Here is a 24,284-nt window from a genome sequence, read left to right as displayed (position 1 = left end):
CTTGAGGAGGAGGAGGGAAGGGCACTGGGGGGGGGGTTAAACTAACCAGGGGGGGGTCACGTTACCTTGGGGGTCACGTGACCCCCAATGCCGATGATGTCATCACTGACGTCACTGATGACGTCATCAGTGACGATGACGATGCGGGTACCGATGACGTCATTAGTGACGTCACTGATGACTTCACCAGTGATGATGACGATGACGATGCGAATGTCGGTGACGTCATCAGTGACGTCGCTGATGACGTCATCAGTGATGATGACGATGACGATGCGGATGCCGGTGACGACATCAGTGACGTCACTGATGACGTCATCAGTGATGATGACGATGACAATGCGGATGTCGGTGACGTCATCAGTGATGATGACGATGACGATGTGGATGCCGGTGACGTCATCAGTGATGATGACGATGACGATGTGGATGCCGGTGACGTCATCAGTGATGATGACGATGACGATGTGGATGCCGGTGACGTCATCAGTGATGATGACGATGACGATGCGGATGCCGGTGACGTCATCAGTGATGATGACGATGACGATGTGGATGCCGGTGACGTCATCAGTGATGATGACGATGACGATGTGGATGCCGGTGACGTCATCAGTGACGATGACGATGCGGATGCCGGTGACGTCATCAGTGATGACGATGACGATGTGGATGCCTGTGACGTCATCAGTGATGATGACGATGACGATGTGGATGCCGGTGACGTCATCAGTGATGATGACGATGACGATGTGGATGCCGGTGACGTCATCAGTGACGATGACGTCATCGGGGGGTCACGCGACATCGGCGGGGGTCACGTGACCTCGAGGAGGGGGCCACGTGACCTCAGGGGAGTCACGTGACTTCGGGGGGTCACGTGACCCCCCACGAGGTCACGTGACCTTGGTGGGGGCCTCGCGCGGTGCATTATGGGACATTTCCCATGATGCACCGCGCGGCTACGCCGACGCCGACGCCGACGCCGACGGCGACGCCGCTCAAGCCGGAAACGGGCCCCTAAGAGCTGCGCTCTAAAAAATTAGAAGAAGACCACAAGAGGGTGCTCGTCGTGAAGCACCAGGCAGTGATGTGCGCAGACGGCATAATTTGACGGCTGGACGAAACCTACAAAGACCATGGGCATTTTTTAGAGCGCAGCTCTTAGGGGCCCGTTTCCGGCTTGAGCGGCGTCGCCGTCGGCGTCGCCGTCGCCGTCGGCGTCGGCGTAACCGCGCGGTGCATCATGGGAAATGTCCCATAATGCACCGCGCGAACCCCCACCAAGGTCACGTGACCTCGTGGGGGGTCACGTGACCCCCCGAAGTCACGTGACTCCCCTGAGGTCACGTGGCCCCCTCCTCGAGGTCACGTGACCCCCGCCGATGTCGCGTGACCCCCCGATGACGTCATCGTCACTGATGACGTCACCGGCATTCACATCGTCATCGTCATCATCACTGATGACGTCACCGGCATCCACATCGTCATCGTCATCATCACTGATGACGTCACCGGCATCCGCATCGTCATCGTCATCATCACTGATGACGTCACCGGCATCCACATCGTCATCGTCATCATCACTGATGACGTCACCGGCATCCACATCGTCATCGTCATCATCACTGATGACGTCACCGGCATCCACATCGTCATCGTCATCATCACTGATGACGTCACCGACATCCGCATTGTCATCGTCATCATCACTGATGACGTCATCAGTGACGTCACTGATGTCGTCACCGGCATCCGCATCGTCATCGTCATCATCACTGATGACGTCATCAGCGACGTCACTGATGACGTCACCGACATTCGCATCGTCATCGACATCATCACTGGTGAAGTCATCAGTGACGTCACTAATGACGTCATCGGTACCCGCATCGTCATCGTCACTGATGACGTCATCAGTGACGTCAGTGATGACATTATCGGCATTGGGGGTCACGTGACCCCCAAGGTAACGTGACCCCCCCCTGGTTAGTTTAACCCCCCCCCCAGTGCCCTTCCCTCCTCCTCCTCAAGAGCTGCGCTCTAATTTGGCGTTACAGGGAGTTGTAAGCGGCTTTCATTTTTGTTTGTTTAATATTAGAATGCATAATATTATCACAGTAAATCATATTCAAGCTTTTGTACTGAGCGAAATACTTGTCCAACTGGGCTGAAAGGCATCTAGAAATATTTTAATAAAAAACGTTTACTAACGACTCCCATTTTACTTCTCAGATATGCGTGTGAATATTGCATCTAACCAAATCACAGTGTTACTGTTGAATTCAGCATTGTAAAAGTAGACTATGTTGCGTGGCCTTCTATTGCAAGAAAAGACCGTAGCACAAGTGAGGCAGAAACTGGGCAGGAGCTTAAGCTGAAAAACGCACTTTCATAAACACACAAAAGAAATAAAAAGAAGTGTATAGTCAAGCAAAATGGTTTCATGTCACCCCCCAAGGCAGATACATACACTGCGCTCCACTGTTAATACGAACACGAAAAAAATCGCTTTTATTTGCAGTTTATTTCTTTGACAGCTATTGAAAAAGCTGAAAATTTGTCGCTCAGATTAGTGCCCTAAACGAGCGCTTTATTCCACACCAATAGGAAAATGTCAGCCCCTCGAATTTAAGGTGAAAAATGGAAACAGGATATTGAATGCTCCCGCTAACAGTATCGCGCAGTGTACATAAACACCAAGGCACCATATCACGAACCGAAGCATACGAAGAAGAAAAGACTCATTTCATTGGGGAAAAAAAGTAGAGATATAAATGGAGCACTCGCTTTCGCTAATTTTCACTGTCTTGCTGCCTGAAGTAACCAAACAAAATATCTGTCCGTTTGCCGACTGCTTTAGTCTTTGGTCTTTAACCTTTAATTTTTGGCTCTGGAGAGCCGCGGCACCGCGGAAAGCAGCAGCCCGTACCACCGAGGCCCGCGGTGCCGCGTCTAGGGAACATGGTAATGTGATGAGTATATACATGCAAGATGACGACGACATGGGTTGTTGGTATTGGGGAGGGTGGCAGTCCGATTCGCAGAAGTCCAGACTTCCTGGAGGCGGGTTGGGCGGGTGAGCAGCGAGCTATGAGGATCTTGCACGCCGTTCGATCAGTGCATGAAGTAGCACCAGGAACATAATGGCGCTATTGCTCACTGGGGTCCACTGGGGTCAAAGAATCATGCTCCAAGGAGGTAGTCCAGCCGAAGTAGAAGCTGCCGCCTCCGAGGAACCGAGGCCCAGGGCTCAGATTGAGACACCGCCGTCGCCCGGTGTGTCATCCTCTCAACGTCGTCGTCGTCATCTCGCATAGAAAAATCGAGCCCGCTGGCTTAGACAAGGCAGCACCTATTCCCACCGTTCATGGGCCGTGAAAGGATTGCGGCCAGCGATTTCTCGAAGCAGCCAGAGGTTCTTGACCACCGAGAAACGTTTTCTGGGGGACGCCTTTTCAAACAAAGTCTGCGCAGCTTCTTAGTGCAGCGAGGTTCATAACGGTCAAGCGCGCTCCCAAGCATGATTTCAAATAGCGAGCACCCACCTTTCCAGAAAAGCCCCATCTACTGAACATTTACTGAGAGTGGAAGGTACTTCTTAAAATGGCGACGATAGCGGAGCTGACGCTACACGCTCAAATCCCAGAGCGGGTCGCGCATGCGCGATGTCGACTCCGCTTTCCATAGAGCGGAGCGGGAAACCGAAAACGGTCTACTAAAACTCTCTATTAGTTACCCTGGGGCACGGAGTCCCTTCGAGAGACTATCCCAGGAGGTTGGAGGAAAGCTGAAAGTGTTTGTGTATTTGGGGGGGAGTAAAAAAGTGAAAGTGCTGTATTTGACAGAGGGCTATCGAAACTGGAAGAAAGTTCTTTAAAAGGAAGGCGGACTACGACGCCACTCCAACAGTGCGGCAAACAAGATGTCCCAAATATCATCGGCTTCCTTCAAGCAGATGAAAAAAAGTGTCGCGGCTAAATCAGTCGCCGTGTACCTCTGCCAGGCGTATTCAGCAAAGAAGGGAGAATCGTCACCGGTTTTCAGCGGTGCACGGGACTGCCTAAAGAGCAGATGATGAGTAACGAGAAGCGTGAGTGTGCTTTAGTATTGCGGAATGTAAACATGCCTGAATATTTTGCACGTGAAATGCTACATTAACCAGAGGTGTAGATAGGATAGGTTGTAAAATAATGAAATAAACTGAGCTGATTTCTATTAAAAACACCCCAAGCGCCAAGTCATCGTCCCTGAATATTTGTTCTTTTAGTGGGATCGAAAGCCCCATGCCTCCCCAAAAATGCCGTGCGCCTCCCCACTGCCCCCTCACTATGAAAAGCCTGGCGCCGTCCCTGATCATAGATGCAGAGACAAGCTGGTGCAGACTGGATCAACTAGTTATGCCGTTTCAGGAGGTAATGCAGACGCTTTGTGTTTCAGGTGGTATTGGCTTGTCGTACGATAGGGTCTAACGTATTACAGGGTTTTCCCATAGTATGTCAGACTACAATTTTTTTATTGATTTCAAAGGCGCTGAGAGATATCGAGGGAGGCATATTGCAGCAGCAAGAGCCATGGCTGCTCGAGCAGCAGCTGCCCAAATCACCAATTCTCCAAATGCGGAGAGGGGCGTTGGGACTCCCCCAAGAGGTTGGCAAAGTGAGTATGCTTAGAACGGCCCAGTATAACATGTAAAAGATAGATATGGTTGCAAAGGACAAAGATAGATGATTATTTATATTTCGTTCTTGAGACTTAGCCTGCATGTTTCTGCAATATGGTGCTCCAATTCCCATTTTCCGTGCTTCACCAGCTATGGCAGCATACATTGGTATTGTGACCTGCTGCTTTACTCTCACTTGCAGCATAATACGTAAAATTGTTTGTTGATAACAATAGAAATAGATGTAATGCATAATAAACCCATTCATTCCACCAGAAAAACTATATCAATGTGTATTTTGTTTTCAATACCTCATGTACATCCTCCGCCACAGAGGAAAAATAATTTAAATAATCTTAAATACTAGTATGCCTTATGTTCCACCTCTTTCGTAAAGCTCACATATAATATACTAAGACATGAAGCTTAATATTTTGGGAATGTGTACAGGTGCCATCACAGCTCACCTATATATGTCACAAAATTTCCACTTATATTGAAAAAGTGACAAATCAATATTTCATTACAGACAGCAGCGAAAGCACCGGCCCGGAAATTATGGAATCCCAGCGTGCGATTCTCGCACGGCTCGACGAGCTAACCCTTGCACAGCAGGGGCAACTATTAGCACTACAACAACTTGTTACACTCAAATCCTACAAGTATGGTGTGAAGTTTGTAGATAACAACATTGTTGGCTAATGAAGGCATTATTAGAGAAGCGAGAGTGAAGGCCGTCTCACACTGCGTCATTTATTACGCTACATTAGGATACAAACTCTCACAACCGCCTATGACCATAGTAACCAGCGATGCAACGAGCATTTCATCGCTGGTTGCCGTGGTTATAAGAAGTAGTAAGTTTTTATATCGTAATGTAGCGTGAGAAATGGCACAGTGTGAACTAATCTTGAAGTGCAATAATTTTCTTTTTTTAAGTGCAATACATGTTGTTTTTGTTTTTTTTTTTAAGTACAATACATGTTTTCTAAAGTGGAATAAATCTTCAAGTATATACACAGGACGTTGGCTAGTACATACATTTTTTTACATTGGATTAATGGTTTGACAATGTTCCACGTACAAAAAAAATCAAAATTGTCGTTTTCGAATGTTTATACAGTACGATGTTAGTCTGCCATCGAGAAAGGCGACTTGTCTCTTCGCTGTAGATGAGCAACTTGGCCAGGGCAGTGGCACTGCTAACCTAGAGTTTTTAACGTGCATCATGCAGTAGTGATACACAACTTTTTCTTGACGACACAAAACATGAAAACTTTAACAACAGTTGCAAGTATAACTCTTCTTGGGCTTAAAGAGTGTAATTGTTCAAATAGAAAAAGCTAGCTCAAAAAACCACTTTTACCCAGCTCGTGAAAGTAGCTAGTGGCTCAAGGCTCTGGCTCATGTATAAGCAATGCGGACAAGGGCACTCCTAGCAGCTGTTCCCGCTGCCATGGGTCGTGCTCTCCTTGTTCTTGTGGCTCTGGGACCGTTGTTATTGTTCTCCTCGTTTTCCTCTTCGTCTTCCTCTTTGTTTTCCTCGTCCTCCTCTTCGTCCTCCGACAGGTCAACTGCAAAGAAAAGGACAGTAATTGACAAGTTTCCTCAATAATATCGCTTTTTGATGCGAGAAATGTCCGCTGCAGTCAGTGACAGGTTAAGAGCAAACTAAAAGCTACTCAAACCTCTCTCCCCTTCGGTAAATCGAAAGCTGGAGAGGAGGCGTCCTCCTCTCCAGAGTCCGCTCTGCTAAAGTGGCAAGAGGAGCGAGGACCTTTTACTTTACTCTCAACCTGTCACAGACTATTAGTATAATGAATGTTTATGTTTAGTTACTGAAAATAGGCATGCAATAGAAATGCATTGAAATTTGTTTCATAATTTAATTGCATCAGTGTACAAGTGGCATCAAGTGTGGCAATGCGCGCAACGCATGCCTCGCGCAGCCCTTGGGAGCAAATAGTACCACAGCACTCCCAGAGCTCCCGAAATGCCATGTTGCTTCTACAGAGCTCGCTCATGGCACGCATCTCGCACGTTAGAGGCGTATGGTTTTTGTAGAAGTATAGTATTATTTTAGACAGCGTAATGTTGGTCTGCTTCTGCGTGGCAACGCTGATCTAGGGTAGATCAGAAATGTGGTCGCTGTAGGGTCAAGACTGCTAGACTCCGTTTCACGATGTCTTAGCAAATCATACAAGGGACAGCCCCTGTGATTCAACAAGAGCGTCTGTGCAAGGCATGCGACACCACACTGGCATTTGTGTGATTTGCAACTAGAAAGGCCTGCTGCTGTATGCTGCAGAATCAACGAACTTGGGAAGAATCAAACTTATGAAAAAGGGGCCAACAGAAACATCTCAATTGTGTAACCCTGCAATTATATTACCTAGCAGTTCATTAAAGGGGTACGGAAACGAAATTTCAGCGCCAATCTTTCTGCAATAATATGGGCTAGGGACAGGCATTACCTCGGAAATATCAATATCGCGCTGTAAAACACAGGAGAACTAATTTTAAACCTAATTAAACGATTTCAAATTCGCATCTGGTGGATGGTGGGAAGTTCTCGTGACATCACTTGTGGCATAGGAGCAGCGCCGTTCTGCGGCAATACGGCGTGCCGGCAGAATTAGCCTAGGCCTGAACGCTTTTGCAAAGCCTTGGTGGAGAAAGCCAAGGCGTAGTTGGCTACAGTGAGCTCGTTCTCGTAGCGGCTCTAGCCTCTTCGCACGACACGACCCGAGCGTGCTTCTGGCACGGCTGGTATTAGTTGCTGCGAGTTGCGAGCTGCGAGCCGATGTTAAAAAAAGATATGTTTGAACTACGAGAGTGTCAGCAAGAGCCACCCAAATACCTGTTCACACTCGGAGCGGACACGCGCGTTTGATCGAAGTGCTGGATTCGCTCTGTTAGACCGCGTTTCGGTAAGCGCTTCTGGACCGATCTTTTACGATTGCAACTCGATACTGACATGACACTCGGCAAAGAAAGGTCGGACCGACAATCGCGTAGCTCCCACGAACTGCTATAGCTCGACAGTGACCTACCGTCGTGTCAGAATAAAAATGGCATACTAATAACAAAGTATACATACCGTTTCGTCGTTTACCCTGAGACTGGGTTTTTTTTTTTTTTTTTTGAAGAGCAGAAGTAACAGAAAAAACAGACAGGTCTCTCTCTTTTCTGTTACTTCTGCTCTTCAAAAAAAAAAACCCAGTCTCAGGGTAAACGACGAAATGGTTGACTTCCACCAGCTAGCCTGTACTTTGACTCTTTTCTCGTTATACATACCGTGTTGCAAAGGTAATCCGTATGGCGTTTATTTGAGCTCTATATCACACAAAACTAGGAGATAGAATCAATGAGAGTCCCTTTTCGACGACAGCGTTCGTCACCGCTGTCTCAGAAAACAAGGAGATGGAGATGATAATGGGAAAAGATTGACCTCTGAAACTTAGTTCAGGGATCAAACTATTCATCGGGGAAGGGTTCACAAGGGTCACGCGGGCATATTCCATTCAGCAGGCCAGCCGGCCATGGGCAGACGGTCTTGGCCAAGGACCGCCGGAGGAACGGTGCGCCGAGTCGGTGTTGCTGCTAGGCCTACTATATTCTGCCGAGCTCGCTTGGTCGGTAGAATCCTGGCCGTTGTAGCTCTTCTCGGGTGTTTGTAAATCCTGCGTTCTTGATCGTCGTGGCCTGTTTCAAATACTCCTTCCTTTTTTCCTGCTGGTTGAAGTCGGGACGCACGAAAAGAGCATGTAGAAAAATAAATGTCCGTTGGTCGTCGCTACCAAGTAACTGAGCGACGCTGTCGGCCATGTTGATTTGATCGTAAAAGCTGCGGTGCTGTCGTAGGATTCTGTCGTAACCTGCGCAAACGTTACGACAATTTCGTTTCGAGAATACGGGTTTTCTCTCAAATTTGTCGTACGCACTTTTTCGTCGTAAGTTCGCTTTGAGAATCCGACCTCAGAGCTGGTTTTGTCACTGGTGCCGTGGTTGCCGACTTGCCGTGGTGCAGCGTGCGTGCAGCCCTTGCACATCTCAAACGGCCACGTTGTCACAGGTCGTAAATCGTCGACGCGCCACCAAGTGGCAACGATCGTAACCACAACATCCACGCCGTAGCCTTTCCCGTCTGGCACAAGTGACGTCGCGAATGGGCCCAATATCCCAAGACGCATCGCGCTCTCCGATGGCTGATTTTTTGAGCGCGCGCCCAATCGGGCCCCCCAGGGTGAAAAATATAGCCATCCGTTCAAAATACAAACGCCCGATTATGACTTACGGATATCATTGATCATATTAAACCTATTTCTGACCATAATACGTGTATTTCACGTTTCGCTTCAGTATCCCTTTAAGGGAGACATAGTGCCGCAAGCAATTAATGCAAGCTGACCTTCCATGCAAAAAAAAAAAAAAGAATCACATTTGAAAATGTAAATTTGTTGAGTGATCACACTACATAATATCCTGAGAGATACCCCGTTTATAACAGAGCACATTAGCTGAAACTGGGGGGTGAGCTAACTTTCGGCATTCAAAAGGGACGACACAGCGATAAAACCACAAGGGAAGTACACGAAGCATTCATTATCAAAACAAGGGGCGTTGACAAGTGCGTCAGCGAGCCGTCTGTGGCATTGTTAGATAAGGAGATTCTATTTTTAGAGAGAGAGTGGGGTGGCAGGAAATGAAGTGGTTTGTTATAGTATTTAAGTCTTTGTATTTTCCAATAAACCTTCAGTTGCGAGTGCGCCACGTGTCGTCGTTACCTACTTCTTTTGTCCCTGTCTTTCGGCGCTTCCTTCCAGTCATTCAAAAGTCAGTTTAACTTCAGCAATTAATAAATTAAAAATCCTGCTACAAATCAGGATGGGCTCTCTTTTGGGGATGGGTTATCTCTCAAGATATTAAAGGTATTGTTTACATGTAGGGAGCCCCAAAACATAGAGGACTCTGAGTGTGGGATGAAGACATGTGTGCAAATATCGTGGAAAAACGTATCAAAGTGTGACTTTGCAATAATGTAACCTAGCGGTTCAGTGGGGGAGACATGGTGCCGCCAGCAATAGTTGTGCAGGACAACACAGGCCGTGATGACGCGGCAGCAGATTTTCGGCCGATACTGCAGTACCCCACCAGATTTGTCCAGGAACCTGAATAGGCACACCAATCGCTGGTTTTCCTTTAAACCACTTCGATCGCTAACAAGAGGAACGACCAGACTCGTCTAGGTACCTGAATCTCGTCTTCGGGATTCCGAATGTCCGCCCAATGACCTGTCGGGTCTTTGTGAGGGCCTCGTTGTGCTCCTCCTCAGGCTGGTCCTTCGGCGTCCTGATAGGCGTCATCAGCCATGGCTGGACGGAATAACTAGCATCTCCTGCATTGCACAAAGAGAGGCTTCAACAGTCTTTTTCATGTCGGCAAATTTACCTTTTATGGTTTTTTCTTAAATGTACCCCCAAGTGCTCCAAGACATATTGCACACCAAGCTTGTCAATAGACAACACAACTGCCAACACAAGATCTTTTTGGGTGTTGATTAAAATTTTGTTTTGGTTAAAACCAGAGTGCCACTCATAAAAGCGCCTCGAAAGCAACCAATGTTGCTTTCCAGGCACTCTTAAGCGATGTGAAATCATTGGACGCCTTTTTCAATCAGTCCGTTGACTGTAGCTTGCATTACACTAATCTTGTGTGTGTGACAATGCTTTACAGCACATATAGAAGAAAACTTACTCAGCAGCCAACCGTCAGGACCAGTGCCTGTGGCGAACTGATCGTAGAGGTCCAATTCCTCCACATGTAGCTACCGTGGGTGCTCCCCGGCCACTTCACGGTCAACTCTGTGATAATGCTCTCTGGGTTGCAGATGGCCTGCACGTTTATGGAGGTGTACCCTTTCGATTTAAATAGGCAGGCTTGTCCTCCTTCGACACTTTGATAGCAATGTGGACGCCGTCAATGCACCCTAACACCCTCGGGAAGCCCGCAATCCCAAGGGGCCTGTAGAATGAACTAAAAGTAATGTTAGGACAGGCATTGAAACACAGCAAGACTGTTATCCTACTACACTTTTTATCATAACTCGGAAAATGTCTAAGGCTACGACCCTAGTTGAGCGATTGGATTATCGAAGGAAGGAGGCATGTAACAATGTATTGTCGGTGTGTGCAACTCCTGCAGAGAGCTTTCATCTGCTACGCTGCTGCTCCCTTTGGGCCAAGGAGGCTCCAACATTTACTCTTTGGCATTTGTGGAAATGGAGTAAGTATATATAGTTGCCTGACAAGCATGCAAAAACTATTACTGCATGAACAGTACTCATCATATGCCTCCAAGTAATTATGGAAAAGAAGAAGGAAAAAAATAGTCGTGTGCTTGACAAACTTGATCAGTACTAGCGTAAAAAAGCGAAAGACGTTTACAACACCCTGTAACACCGAATTGGAACGCAGCTCTTGAGGAGGAGGAGGGAAGCTTGGTACTGAGAGGAAGGTATACTACTCCTCCCCTCCTCCTTCACCTCCTTTCCCCTCATCCGTCAAGCTCCTCGTCTCCTCCTCCTCCCACCCCCTCCTCCTTCCTCCTCCCCTCCCCCTCCTCCTCCCCCTTCTCGCGCGGTGCATCATGGTAAATGTCCCATAATGCACCGCGCGGTTACGCCGACGGCGACGCCGCTCAAGCCGGAACCGGGCGCCTAAGAGCTGCGCTCTAAAAGGTATTCGAATTCCACTCTAACGACGTGACATTTAATAAGGCCTCGTCTTGCGACTCAACAAGCTGCCAGAGTTGGTTTAACGCGAAGACTAACGCAACAAGTTGTTCTCATCGACTCAGTGTCATCAAAAGAAAAAACTAAATCAGAGTCATGCAACACTCATTACAAGTGGGAAACTCTATGATGCTTTCGCTGTCTGCTTCGGCTGCTCCGAACACGTCAACTACTGTCTTTATTTACCCAAGAGTGTCAGAACACGTTCAACATGCACCCCAAACCTGCAGTATGCTTCGAGCTCGAAAGCAGACCGCGGCTAACCGCTGTCGGCGGCGTACGACTCATCACGCCGCCGACGCACTGACAACGATCATTTGGTGCACTCCTACGAAAGGTAGTAAAAAAACGCGAAATTGACAATGTTCTTGCTAAATGGGCGTGAACCGTACTACTCACCCAACGAGGTGAGCAACACCGCTCTCCGCGTCGTGGGGAAGCGAATTCCTTCCGTGGCCATGAGGACGAGGGCCTGGCTCACGCTTTTCACAACTCGTGATGCACATGGCTCGGCTCAAATGGATTACATCGCCCACGACCGACTGGAAGCTGCCGCTGGTATAGAAGCGGAGGGCGAGCAGGACTTGAACGTCGACCGGTAGTGCGCAGCTGGGCATCGTCGGCCGGCGAAGGCTTGGGGCGAGCGCATCGCACAGTCCAAGTATCGCCACTTTGGGCATACGGTAGTAGCACTCCAAGATGTGCTCTGGCACATCTCTAATTGTTATGCGCGGCTCCGGAACAACCTCTCCAGCACTTCTCTGCTCGTCGCGGCGAAGCAGCCAAGCGACGTAGGCAGCCATGGTTGATGTTCGATCTTAAGAAGTGCGTGACACCTCGGAGGCTGTCATTGGATTTTGGCGTAAGTTACGCAGAAGCTACGACGATTTCGTTTTGTGAATACCGATTTCTTCTCAGGATTTGTCTTACGCAATTTTCGGTGTAAGTTCACTTTGTGAATCCGGCCCGGCCTCTGTTGTTTGCTACCGTCCCCACACCGCCACTGCTCACGTCGTCATGGATTGTTCCACACTTACGCACGATGCAATAAATATCCTTTTCTTCTCATTTCTACATATCAGAAACGGCAAATAACGAAACAATTACGATTTTGCTGGCACGGAGACCGAGCGAGGATGCCACGACGGCGAAGTGAAGTGAACGGAGATCAACGTACGCCGAACGCCGTACCAGCCCACTGCGTGCACTTGTTTGCAACCTCGAGAACAGCCACTGAGACTTGCACTCCAGTTTTATAACACGCTTGTTTCGCCGATTGCTATTTTCAATCAGGCTAACGGGGTGCATGACAAACCTCGCTGTGCGCGAACGCAGACATGCGCAAACTCGCTTTACGCGAGCGCAAACTTGCATCTCTGCTGCGCCGTTGTGAGGAAACTGACCACAGAAAGGATCAAAACACAGTCGCGGTGTTGGTGTGCCCACATCGTTGAATGCGCAGGTTTCTTAGGCATACGTCTTTTAGTCCCTAGCAGTTCGTGTTTTATTAAGTTTTCGATTATCGGGTAGTTTATCGGCAGCTGCTTCCCCGTCCTGCGACCCCACACTCGTTATGATCGCACTCGTCCTTTTGCCGAAGTGTCACCTACCAAAGCTGTTTTCTTCCAGAGCACTACCCTCCTATATTTTCTCTTACACTGTACGGCTCCAGAAAGAATTCCGAGCGGCAATAACTGCTGCTTAGACAGGTGCCGCCGCAATAGTTGCTATGACAAAGATCTTTATATCAAGAAGCTCTGAGTGGAAGCTACTGTCAAAAACGCAGAGCGCACCGCATGATGGGAGTCAAAAAAGGGACCCATTGTGTGGCTACCATTTTTGTACTATCGGGTAAAAGGCTATAAGGAACAAAACTCTCAGGTTTTTTGTGCCGGTAGCGTTCCTCCTTGAGCAAAGAACAGGTGAGTTACTTGTGAAGCTCCAAACTCAATATCCCCTTTCTCAAAACTGGTTGATCCCTGGAGTGCCGCACTGCGAACAGATCGCGCGCTAGTATTGGCAAATAAATGACCAGATTTTTTTGTTTCATCTTTTAACAGCGGTGCAAGAAGATGTCCGTGCAACATTTGTAAACAAAGACAAAGAGTCACCGCCAACGACAGAAATGCGACCACTCTTACACAAGGACCGTCCTTCCTGACTTTTTCCAACAAAATCCTACCGGTCAGTTTCGCACTCTGCCGTCAGTATGGTTTCTAAAGGACATTAGAATGGCATTTGTGCTCTGCCTACATTTCTAGCAAACCTGAGGCAGAAAATTTCAACAAAACACTGTTATGTCTCAGTTGCCTAATTTTTTTCTAATGGAAGCCTAAAACGGCCACCAATATTTGGTAGCCATTTTTTTTTTTTTTTGAGACGCGTTGATATAAAGAACTGCTACACTGCGTGCTCATCACCACGTGGATTGTCGGACAGCAGTTGCTTGCTTAACTCACAGAACAAGAGTAAGGCTGAGCCTCTTGACAGAGGTTGGTAGCGGTGTGTTTTATCTATGAATGCTTCCGATAAAATCTCCACGTATGCATACATGTATTTCATGCTCACAACCTGAGATCTCTCTTCGTATCGGTCTCCATATTATTAAAGCATATATGTCTAAAATGTTTCAGAGTGCGGTCCTGGGCCCAGTTCCTCTTATTTGAAGGTGGAAACACGAACAGGTGCACTTATAGCCACTATATATGCTACTTTTGAAGGAACAAATCGATGAGCTTTTCGTCTGCTGTGGTACTTTATGAAGGCACGCTACCACCACATAATTAAAATTGCCCCATACATTAAGCCGGTTTGTCTTCGTTATATGGGCTTTGCCGCACGACGTCAACTCCAAAGAGATATCCTCTAGAACCGGCAAAGTCTGCACAACGGTGCTGCTCTATTGCAGAGCGTAGAAAGTCGTCATAACTTAAAACTATGGGACTAGGAAGAATAACAAAACTGACTACACAACACAAACTCACGAGAACAGTTAAGTTTTTTTGACCAAACTAAAACAAGAAAAGATCAAGAAAACAGAACATGACGTTGCGAAGTTTTAGCCCAGACGTGGCTTGACAGGCTATATCCCTACAACAGTAGACCCGCTCCCGACAACGAGCATCCGCCGTCAAACACCCGCAAAGATCAGCTCTGTCAAGACTGCGAGAACCAAACAACTTCATAATCTCAGGATGTGACATTATGATGTTTTCTAACTAGCTCGTTTGCGTGCGTTCACTTCTCAGAAAGTCATACGGTCCTAACTTTGTTTTATTTTTCTGTTTCCTTGTGTTGCCTCCTAAGGAAGTTGGTCGGTACTCGTAGTCTTGACGGAGATTATCTTAGCGGGTGTTTGGCGGTGGATGCTCGCTGTCGGAAGCGTGTCTAGTGTTGTAGGGATTTACCCTGTCAAGCGACGTCTGGTCAAAAATTTGCAACGTCATTTTCTTTCTTTTATATCTTTTTTTTGTTTTGGTGTGGTCAAGTAAACTCAGCTGTTCATGAGATTTTGTGTTGCGTAATTCGTTTTTTTTATTCTTTCTAGTCCCGTGGTTTTGTACAGACTTTGTCGGTTCTAGTGAATATCTCTTTGGAGATAAGGAGCGAGGAGTTAACGAGAGTTTAAAAGAAGTAAAAGGATACTTTTTTTTCCTTTTACTTACTTAAAAACATTGACGTGCAATTTCGCTACTTTTAGAGGACTGACTTACATTTTTGAATTATTAACAAAACTACAATAACGGCTAAGGAAAATATTTTACATATTCTTAAGCTGCTTTTCAAGACGCACAATCTAATATATTTTGCGGCGTTTTGCATAAAGTTGTTCGTTGGTAAATAATTTGTAAATGTGTCTCGAAAACGTGTTTTCTTTTTACGCGTTTCGTAATTTTGTTTGCATAGAAATGTATAATTGTAATTTTAATACTTGGTCTCCATGTTCTAAACTGTCTATCTAATAAATGAATTTTATTTTTAAACTACGTGCCTGCTTTGGTGTAAAATTGGAGGCTCTGCAAATTTCCATACTGAAATCTCGACAATATCCACACCTTGAAATTCTATAGTTTATATCTCTGGGAAACATTTAGCTACGGCGTTCACATATAGATAAATGTTCCTCCCAATAACATGGCTTTCACACATATTTATTACAAAAATATAAAAAATATAACCCCGACAGTCATTGTACGATCTGACGTGTAAACACCCTAGTATAGTTTCTCTGCCAATGCGCCAGTGCTGACACACTCTTTCAGTACCTTCCGTCCATCTGATCATTCTCAATGGCTTCGTCAAACTCACATTGGTCACCTTGGTGAAGTCTCTGCAACACAACGAAGTGCCGGACTGAGCAGCAACTCAATTGTATACGTCTTTACAAATGTTAGCTTACATTCCGAGGACCACACAAGATCGGCAGATGAAGATGGTTTCATTGAAGTAAGCTTAAATAAACAATTTTGTGGTTTATCTTTTTTTTTTTCATGAAAGTATCACACAGAATAAAAAAAGTGTCCCATTAATACGGAGCTCATGTAATGTGAAGAAAAAGTAAGCAAACTAGCGATCTGTTTAACTTTGCGCATTGTAAAAACTGAGGTAGGGGTGAAAAAAGTGCGGAAACGCAAGGGACCTGAAATGTTAGGTGTATATCGTGCGCCTTCATAGTCAGTACTTTGCTTATACTGAATTTTCAAGTGAACAAGGTCAATCTTGAAATGTTCAACGCTTCAAAGAAGCCCGTTCACCCTGCTATTGATTACTTAGTGAATGTTCTCAACCAAAGTATGTTAAAGTGGCCATTGTCATTGTTATGCTGCCTGATGTTAAACATGTCACGACAATCCACTGACATCCTTTGCATAAGCTAGTGAGCCTGCAGTCTTCGAAGTGGCACAGATGTCCCCTGCTAACAAAAATTAAAAGATATCTGCCACTGATACCCGTCTGGGTAAAGACAGTAACGTGCTACCGAGCTGACCGTATAGTGACGCTTGGAACTTTGGTCGTTGGCAGACTTTAACGGGACTGGGATAATAGATCAACATAAAGATTTTTTTGTTTTGTATTTTTAGGATTGCTTTTTGCTTTAGATTATTGCTTTCATACAGCAATGGGTTACGAAAGACAACAGAGTAATCACGGTCGACGGCACTTGAAGAATTGTTTCGCTCTTTTTATTATTATTTTTTTCAGGGCAAAGAAGTTCATAGAAGTTAATTGAGAAACTTGTCATCGAAAATGACACGCTCCGAAAAATAATGACTGATCTCGGGAAGAAGCGAACAACTGAGCGCGAAAAAATATAATGAAAAGAAGCTTGTAGCAAACTCCACTATTTCTAACGGCGATAAATTAAATTCTATACCGGATTCGAATCGCTCAGACGCTTCATCCGTTCCTTAAATTAGTACAAGAACGTTACAAAGTCCTAAAGAACTCAGATGAAAAATGCCGACGGCAACCGACGTTGAACTTCGGGGACCAATTGGTTCTTGTCCTCAGCCGACTTAGACTGGGGCCGATAGGGAAGGATTCGGCTTTCAGGTAGGATATTCCTCAAAGCATCGTCAGCAGAATGTGTTAGTCCTGGATAACATTCTTGATCGAATATCGTGACCACACTCCCATCTGGCCTTCACAACAACTAGTCGACAAGTACATGCTAGAGGCCTTTAGAAACAAATACCCAACAACTCTTGTAATTCTAGATTGCACAGAAAGGTTCATACAAAATCTCAGCGACCTCAGAACACAAAGTGACACGTACTCGTCCCATAAGTCCCACAACACAGCAAAGGGCTTAATCGGAATCGCACCAAATGGCTTCGTAAGTTTCGTGAGCGACTTCGCCACTGGTAGAATGTATGACCACCGACGAACAAAAGAATGTTAACTTTATGAGTTTTGAACTCTTAGAGCACGGGGATTCTGTCATGGCCGACAGAGGTTTTGTAATTGCCGAAGACCTGACAGAACTTGACGTGGAACTAAATATTCGACCTTTTCTAAATGGCAAACCTCAGCTTCCTCTTCAAGAGGAAGATGAGACACGATCAACTGTCAAAGTACGGGTACACGTAGCGCGGTTGCTCAAGTAATTTAGCATACTCAAGTTAACTTTCCCGAACTCGATGGGATCGTTGCTGAATCCCATCTGAAAAATGTGTCCTCCACTGTGTAACTTCACAAATGAACTTCTGTTAGAGAGAATTAGAAGTTCATAAGAATGTAATGCACCGTGACTCATGAAATCTCGTGGCGCAGCTTATAAATGGGTGGTCGTGTTTTTGTGCTTTCTGTTCTTCTTTAGAACCGAGTTCGTGTTTTCGTTTTTAGATTTGTCTCAGATTCGGTGTTTTCGGTAGAGGGACCGAATGGGCGTTTATTATGGATTACGTTTTGAAAGTTACAGCGTTTTTCGAAGTCACAACGTACTAGCTACGTATTGCGTAATTTCATTGAAACAAACGCACACATAAACATTTCACAAACCGCATAGTCAAATATAATACATGCCTTAAAATATTAAATTGTGACTCTCCCAAACGTGTCAAAGTTTTTGTTTTTGTTTTAAATTATGAACACTGATTCCCAGAAAACTACCTCTGGGATTACTTCTCGGGGTTTATCTGTGTATGTCAAAAACACGGAACCCCACTTACGAATGACCGCTACACAAACGGATGCAAAATGTGTCAAAACGAGCCTCGATCTGAGAAACAGCTTCAGGAGACACCAAAGTGTTTTGATCTTAGACATACTTATTTGTGCTTGTATGTGGTCATTATCCTTTCTTTCTTTTACAATATGTACAATAACGATTTATCTGTACTTAACACAAACACACGTGAAACAATTATTAACCTCTGCAACGATTTTAACGTTGAAAAATTTGCATCGTCTATTTTTTACTATTTTTTACATTGTTTATCTTGTCACAAAGGACAAAAAACAGATCTCCTCTCTTCGAAATGTTATAATTCTGCCGCGTAATAGCGAGGTAAAAATTAGATAATTTCCCCACCTGCAGCCGCGAGCGGCGGCCACGAGTCACCCATTGACGCAGAGCCGTGCATTGACGTAACCCGGCGTGACATCTATGGGGGATTTGTAAAAAGATAGAAAGTTGTACAAATACCTGCTCGATAAAAGGTAATTTGTACCATAAATCTTGTCGTTCCAACATAAATATAAATACGTCAGAGGCCTTGTATCATTGACAAAACTTTTATTATTCGGAGTTTTAGTGGCGCCATCTATCCGAGGTCAACAAAACCGTCAGCTTTATCTGCCACCGCGAACAGCCGCCAGAAGACGGAGGGGGACGGGGGCAGAGCAGGACCGGGATGGCCGGACCCAGCTTATTTAGTGGCTCATCCCGGTACAGTTGCGTTTCGTCCGGAATTCTGACTTGGCTGCTCCTGATGCGGCTTTTACGTGCGATCTCGAGAACAGTACGTGTCTCGTTTTTGCCTGCAGTATAACTGTACGATGACACTGCTCTTGCCTGCCTCACGGGTTGGCACGAGATGACATGACTCAACATCGTTGGCGGCAATGGGTTCACCTATCACTTCGCCCATGATGCTTTTTTTTTTTTTTTTTACCCGGACGATACTTTCCTCCTTTCGCCATGTTGATCGCGCTGCGCAAGCACGTAATCACGTGGTCGCGAGCGGGTGAGTTCTCGCTGCTCACTGAAGGCTCTAGAGAGAGAGCTTCACCAGAACCCCGCGCGTCCCCCTCTCACGTCACAGCGCTAGTGATGCAAAACTATCGATAAATTGACAATCCATACTATCAATAGTTTTTTTCCAAAACTATCGATAGTGTCACAGAACTATCGATAGTCGACTATCAATAGTATTATCGAGAGTTTTTCAATAGTTGACTATCGATAGTGCTATCGAGAGTGTCCTATCGCTAGCTTTGCACCACTAAAACGAACACAGTTTCCGCACCGCCGCCTCGCCTCCCTTTCTCCTCTCTTCGCCCAAGCTCCCGTCTTCGTCATCACCGAAAGCTGAACCAAAGTTGGGATGGTAAGTGCTTGGTCTAGTCGGGTATCCCATTTGAAAAAGATAAAGTGGTGAAAAGAGGGAGCGACGCAAACTACTGGTGTAGCAAAATTATCGATAGGAAACCGTCGACAGTGCTATCGATAGGTTTACGATGGTCGACTATCGATAGCTTTTCGATAGTCGATTAACGATAATTTTCCGATAGTCGACTATCGATAGTTTTTTCCATATTTGACTATCGATAGTACTATCGATATTTTTTCGATAGCCGTCTATTGATAGCTTTTAGTATCGATAGTCAGATTTCTAGCGACTATCGATACTATCGAGAGTACTATCGATAGTTTTGCACCCCTACACAGCGCAAGTGCTTCCAAAGATGGTGAAGGAGTTGAGAGGTGCCGAAAACCTTAATCTTTGTAAATTTTCAAAATAAAACTAGGACGTGCAGGCAAAAGCAGTTTCTTGTTCTTTACTCCAGAAAGGTCGAGACACCAACTCCCAATTTTTTTAAGCAAAACACGAAAATTGTTGCACAGCTCCTTTAAGGGGTGAATAAGCTTATTTTTTTTTCATTGAGAAAGTACGCAATGAGCATGAAAACTTCTCCGCAAACGCAGACAAACATCTCAACCCATTTTAGATAAGCTTTGGGTCGTCAGAGAATGAGATTATAGTGCACAAATGCACTGGGCTAGTCTATAAATAAGGTTCCAGTTGAAATACTAATAAGTACTATGGAACTGCACCAGCTTTCTGTTACTCACGTCTTCGAATAGCTTTTAGCTTGTTGGCTCACAACGTTGTGAAAGTTTACTAGCTTCGGAAACATTTTCGTCGTCCCCAGATCCTTGCTGAGCGGTATTCTTCGCACAAATGGTACGCCTGCACCACTGTCAACAACAAAGTCGTACCAGAGAAGACCAGTTAGGGCCATTTGTCATTGCGCCTAGTAGTGGAAATTGTGTGCTGGCTTTAGCTTTTCATCCTTAAAGAATGATGAGGCCATGTTAGATCTGATAGCCTCTGGTGTGGGCTTTATTTTACTCTTTTGATTTTGCAAGTCTTTTTATCTCAACCAGGCCACAAATGTCGCTTGCCTTCTTATACGTAACACCGTCGGGAGGCGCCCAAAGAAACGGTACTCCATGGTTTACACACAAGCCCACTGGAAACACTTCTTGAGCTCTTCGTGTCTCCAAATGGCCGATTGTTCGTTGTACAACCCTATTTTCCTGTACTTCGTGGGACGGCAGAAACATCTTGGGTACGCCGTCGCGTAAATTTCTGGGGGATTTCCGGCCGCCTTATGATGTCCCCAAACTACACTCTAAAAAAAGGGGGTGTAGACGTTACACCCCTTGTCACATATACGACACCCCAAAACTTCAGTTCGGCGTACAGCGCGCTGACGTCGTACTGACTGCCCCAACTTTTGCGAGGTGCTTGAGAACGGTGGAGATATAACATATTAAGCAGCTAAAGTACGTACCAAAGTCTACTAGAAGAAAACACGCAGGTTTTGCAGTTGAGCCTAGAAAACTCCGATAACTTTTTTTGCAGTCAGTTACACTTACACTAACTATTTTAGCGAGTTGTGCAACTAGGCTATCAAGCCGCTCGTGAAATTTGGTAGCGTCGGTACAACGTCAGCGCGCTGTACGTCGAACTGAAGTTTTGGGGTGTCGTATATATGACAAGGGGTGTAACGTCTACACCCCCTTTTTTTAGAGTGTAGAACGCTTTTTCTTGTGGCCCGCTCGGCATGCCAAAGATCTTTCGAGCTTTGCCCACGGGTTTGGACCTCCTGATTCTGTGCCTGCTTTAGCGTAAAAGAGTGGAGAGGTGAAGTAGGTGGACTGAGCTCCTCCCACAAAACCGCAGTTGACAACTTCACATGGTGCTGCGAAGTCACAAGTGTTGGCTTGAGCTTCTTTACAACCGCCCCAATGATATCTGCGTGCATAAGGCAACACCCAGAGACCTGAACTTCTTCGAGAACCACTGCGGCCATCTTGAGGACGGCATGACTTTCTCTTCGAAATTTTTCCTTGTGTGCACCTTGACTGCGTCTTGTGCAGGTTTGTGTTGTCGTAAGAGAAGTTCGGAAAGCTCTGTCCTCTTGAGACTTCCCGCTGAGGATCTATTGCCCCATTGTTGGGGACGTTGACTGCACGAAATTTCGTCCAGAACGTAAAGGTGCTCACCGCGAAGAACATCTAACACGAATCACATTAGAGCGCCCATGTTCTTGCACACACCACCCAAGCCAGCAGGGCAGGTGCAATCGCCACACCTCGCAGACCCATCAAACTTAAGAGGGCGCGGTACCTCTATTTATTCGTCCGTTTCAGCCACCAGATGGCGCGCGGCTCGAAACGTGGTTGAACGCGCAACTTCTAGATGGCGCCAGTATCGAGGTGTGAAAAGGCCCGCGTTATCCGCTGCGTGAAATAGGTCCCGAAATGTGCCGTGTTCTCCCGGCGGAGGAAGTTTCTCCCTCCCTCGCGCGCGCTTGGTATGTACGCGCGGTGGCCGAGTCCGGCCTCTGGGCTGTGTGATGCAGTGGGTGGCGCTCGTTTCTGTTCGGAGGTAGGAATAAAAATGCCGGTCCCCTTTTTTACGACGCTCGTTTCTATAGCTTGTTTTTCTTTTTTTCTTTTTTTTCTTTCTCAAGTGACCTACAGTACCGCCTGTTCGAAATCGTCCTTTGCGGTGAGCGATTGAGAGTCTGGTTAGCATTTTATTTGGGTCAGCACTACACGTTCAATGGAGACCTCGGGCGGCGATGTAAATATGCATTGCTCCCCAAAGTGTGTCCAAGGTGCGCAATGACAATTCAAAGGGTATTGAAAGCGCGCGACCGTCGGTTGGTAAAATACGTGCGTTAGATTCACTTTTTCAGTCTAATCATTTTTGCCAACGTCTTTTATCTGTTTCGACAAATGACATGGTCGAGTCTATTGATAACCTTAGCTAGATTGGACGTGCGGAGTGTCCGGGCTTTAAATAAGTTTGCTTCGTTTATGTGAATGAATAACTGTTTTCTCTTTTCCGTGCTCGGTGCTATGCAAAAATCGCTGAGATGTTATGGTAGCTCAGTGTGGTGGCGTTTTGCACGCTGACTCGCTATTGCATTCGCTGTGCACAATATGTGTTCAGATGGAATGTGCCAAATTGTATTTCCGATCGATATGCTAGATTTACTTTGCTAGAGTGTTAATTATATTTTCCTGATTTAAACTGGTTCGTCCCTGATCTGAGCCTGAGTTCCAATTCGAAGGTGCAGACAGACTTAGCGTCGTAACAGCCGTAATGCGCAGAAAGAAATTAGTACAATGAAAGAAAAACAAAAGGATACGAGGTGGGTCAGTGTTATAGAAGTAATAAGTGTGCAAAGGATGCCATCGTACGTGTTTTTTTTTTGTTTTTTTTTTTACTTTCCGCATTGCTGGGAAACGCTTAAGGTACCAACCAGCAAAGACAGCGAGCTGGCGTGAAATTTCCATCGAGCGGAAAACGAGTGTCATTTTTATTTCATCATGCGCTTTCATTTTGATATGGCTCAAAATGGGCGCGAAATAGTAACAGGTAAGGCAACAAAATTTAGATGTTAGGTCTGGAGCACCGCCATACTCAGCCGTGTTGGGGGCATCTCTCGCGAGTCAATACGGCAAAGGTATTGCGCGTCGAACTGTACGTGAGAGTTATCCATTTCAGCGAAACCTTGATTTCGCAAAACTATTGTGGCTCGAGTCGTGGCTTCCAGTAGTTGGAAGCCACGAGCGAGATATAAATGACAGTTGATTTTGAAGGACAATCGCGACGTGGAAACCCATAAAAGAGAGTTCCAATAAGACGAGAGCTTCCCCTTCTCTTCAAGTGCGTGGGTTACGCTCTCAATCCTGCACCTGTGGTAACACTGCAGGCTCCTAAAATCGCTTTGAAAACGTTCCTGATCGCAACAACTTTTTTTTTTTTTTTTGTCGAGGCGCTATTTAATTTTTTTTTCTTTTTGTCTACCTTGATACCCTATCAACGCAAAAACTACCATAAACTAAAAAAAAATATATATATATATAGTGGGCATACAACGACAACGCACCCACTGGGACCCGAGTCAAGGCAAGAACAACTAACTACTAAAAGGGGAAAAAAATCATGTTCGCATACACAGACAGAACGCCTCCATCGAAAGAAATGAATCATGCGCTTGTTCTGCCAGTCTCGTTGTGCGTCTGTCAAAAGCCACAAAGGAGGAAGACAATCAGCGCCTACACCACTCCCCTCCCCCCTCCCCCCCACCACCCCTAAAAAGAAGAAAAGAAAGGTTTCTTGGGCGCGCGCGCGGTCGCCCAAGCGATGACCTTGGAAGGGTATGCGATTGTAGCACGTTTGTCCCCCGGTTGTGCCCCTGTCTCAAATGCCACGGTCCGTTTCTCCCAAGTGCCCGTCTTATCTTCCCGAGTATCAACTCCGCAGTGATTCTGAATCATTTCGATGCTTTCCAACGTTGCAAAACTGTTAGACGAATATTTGCACAGAAGTAAGCGCGAGACACATGCGCGAAAAATCCATCCGATCCGACGTCCGATCCGGCAATACGACTGCCTGATCCGAAAAATTTGGTCGCTTCAGACGCCGGATCGGCGATCCGACGTGCGTCCAACGCGCCAGATAGTTTCGCACGGCGGACGGATTGTCGGATGCGTCCAGCCAATGACAGCACAGCTAGCGCGAACGTCATGATGACGTACTGTGTCTGGCGGGACGAAGCGAACGCGATAACGGGACGGGC

Source organism: Ixodes scapularis, unplaced genomic scaffold (assembly GCF_016920785.2).
Source record: "Ixodes scapularis isolate PalLabHiFi unplaced genomic scaffold, ASM1692078v2 PGA_scaffold10__122_contigs__length_95168666, whole genome shotgun sequence".
In the NCBI taxonomy this organism is placed as follows: domain Eukaryota; kingdom Metazoa; phylum Arthropoda; class Arachnida; order Ixodida; family Ixodidae; genus Ixodes; species Ixodes scapularis.
This window is presented reverse-complemented; position numbering follows the sequence as displayed.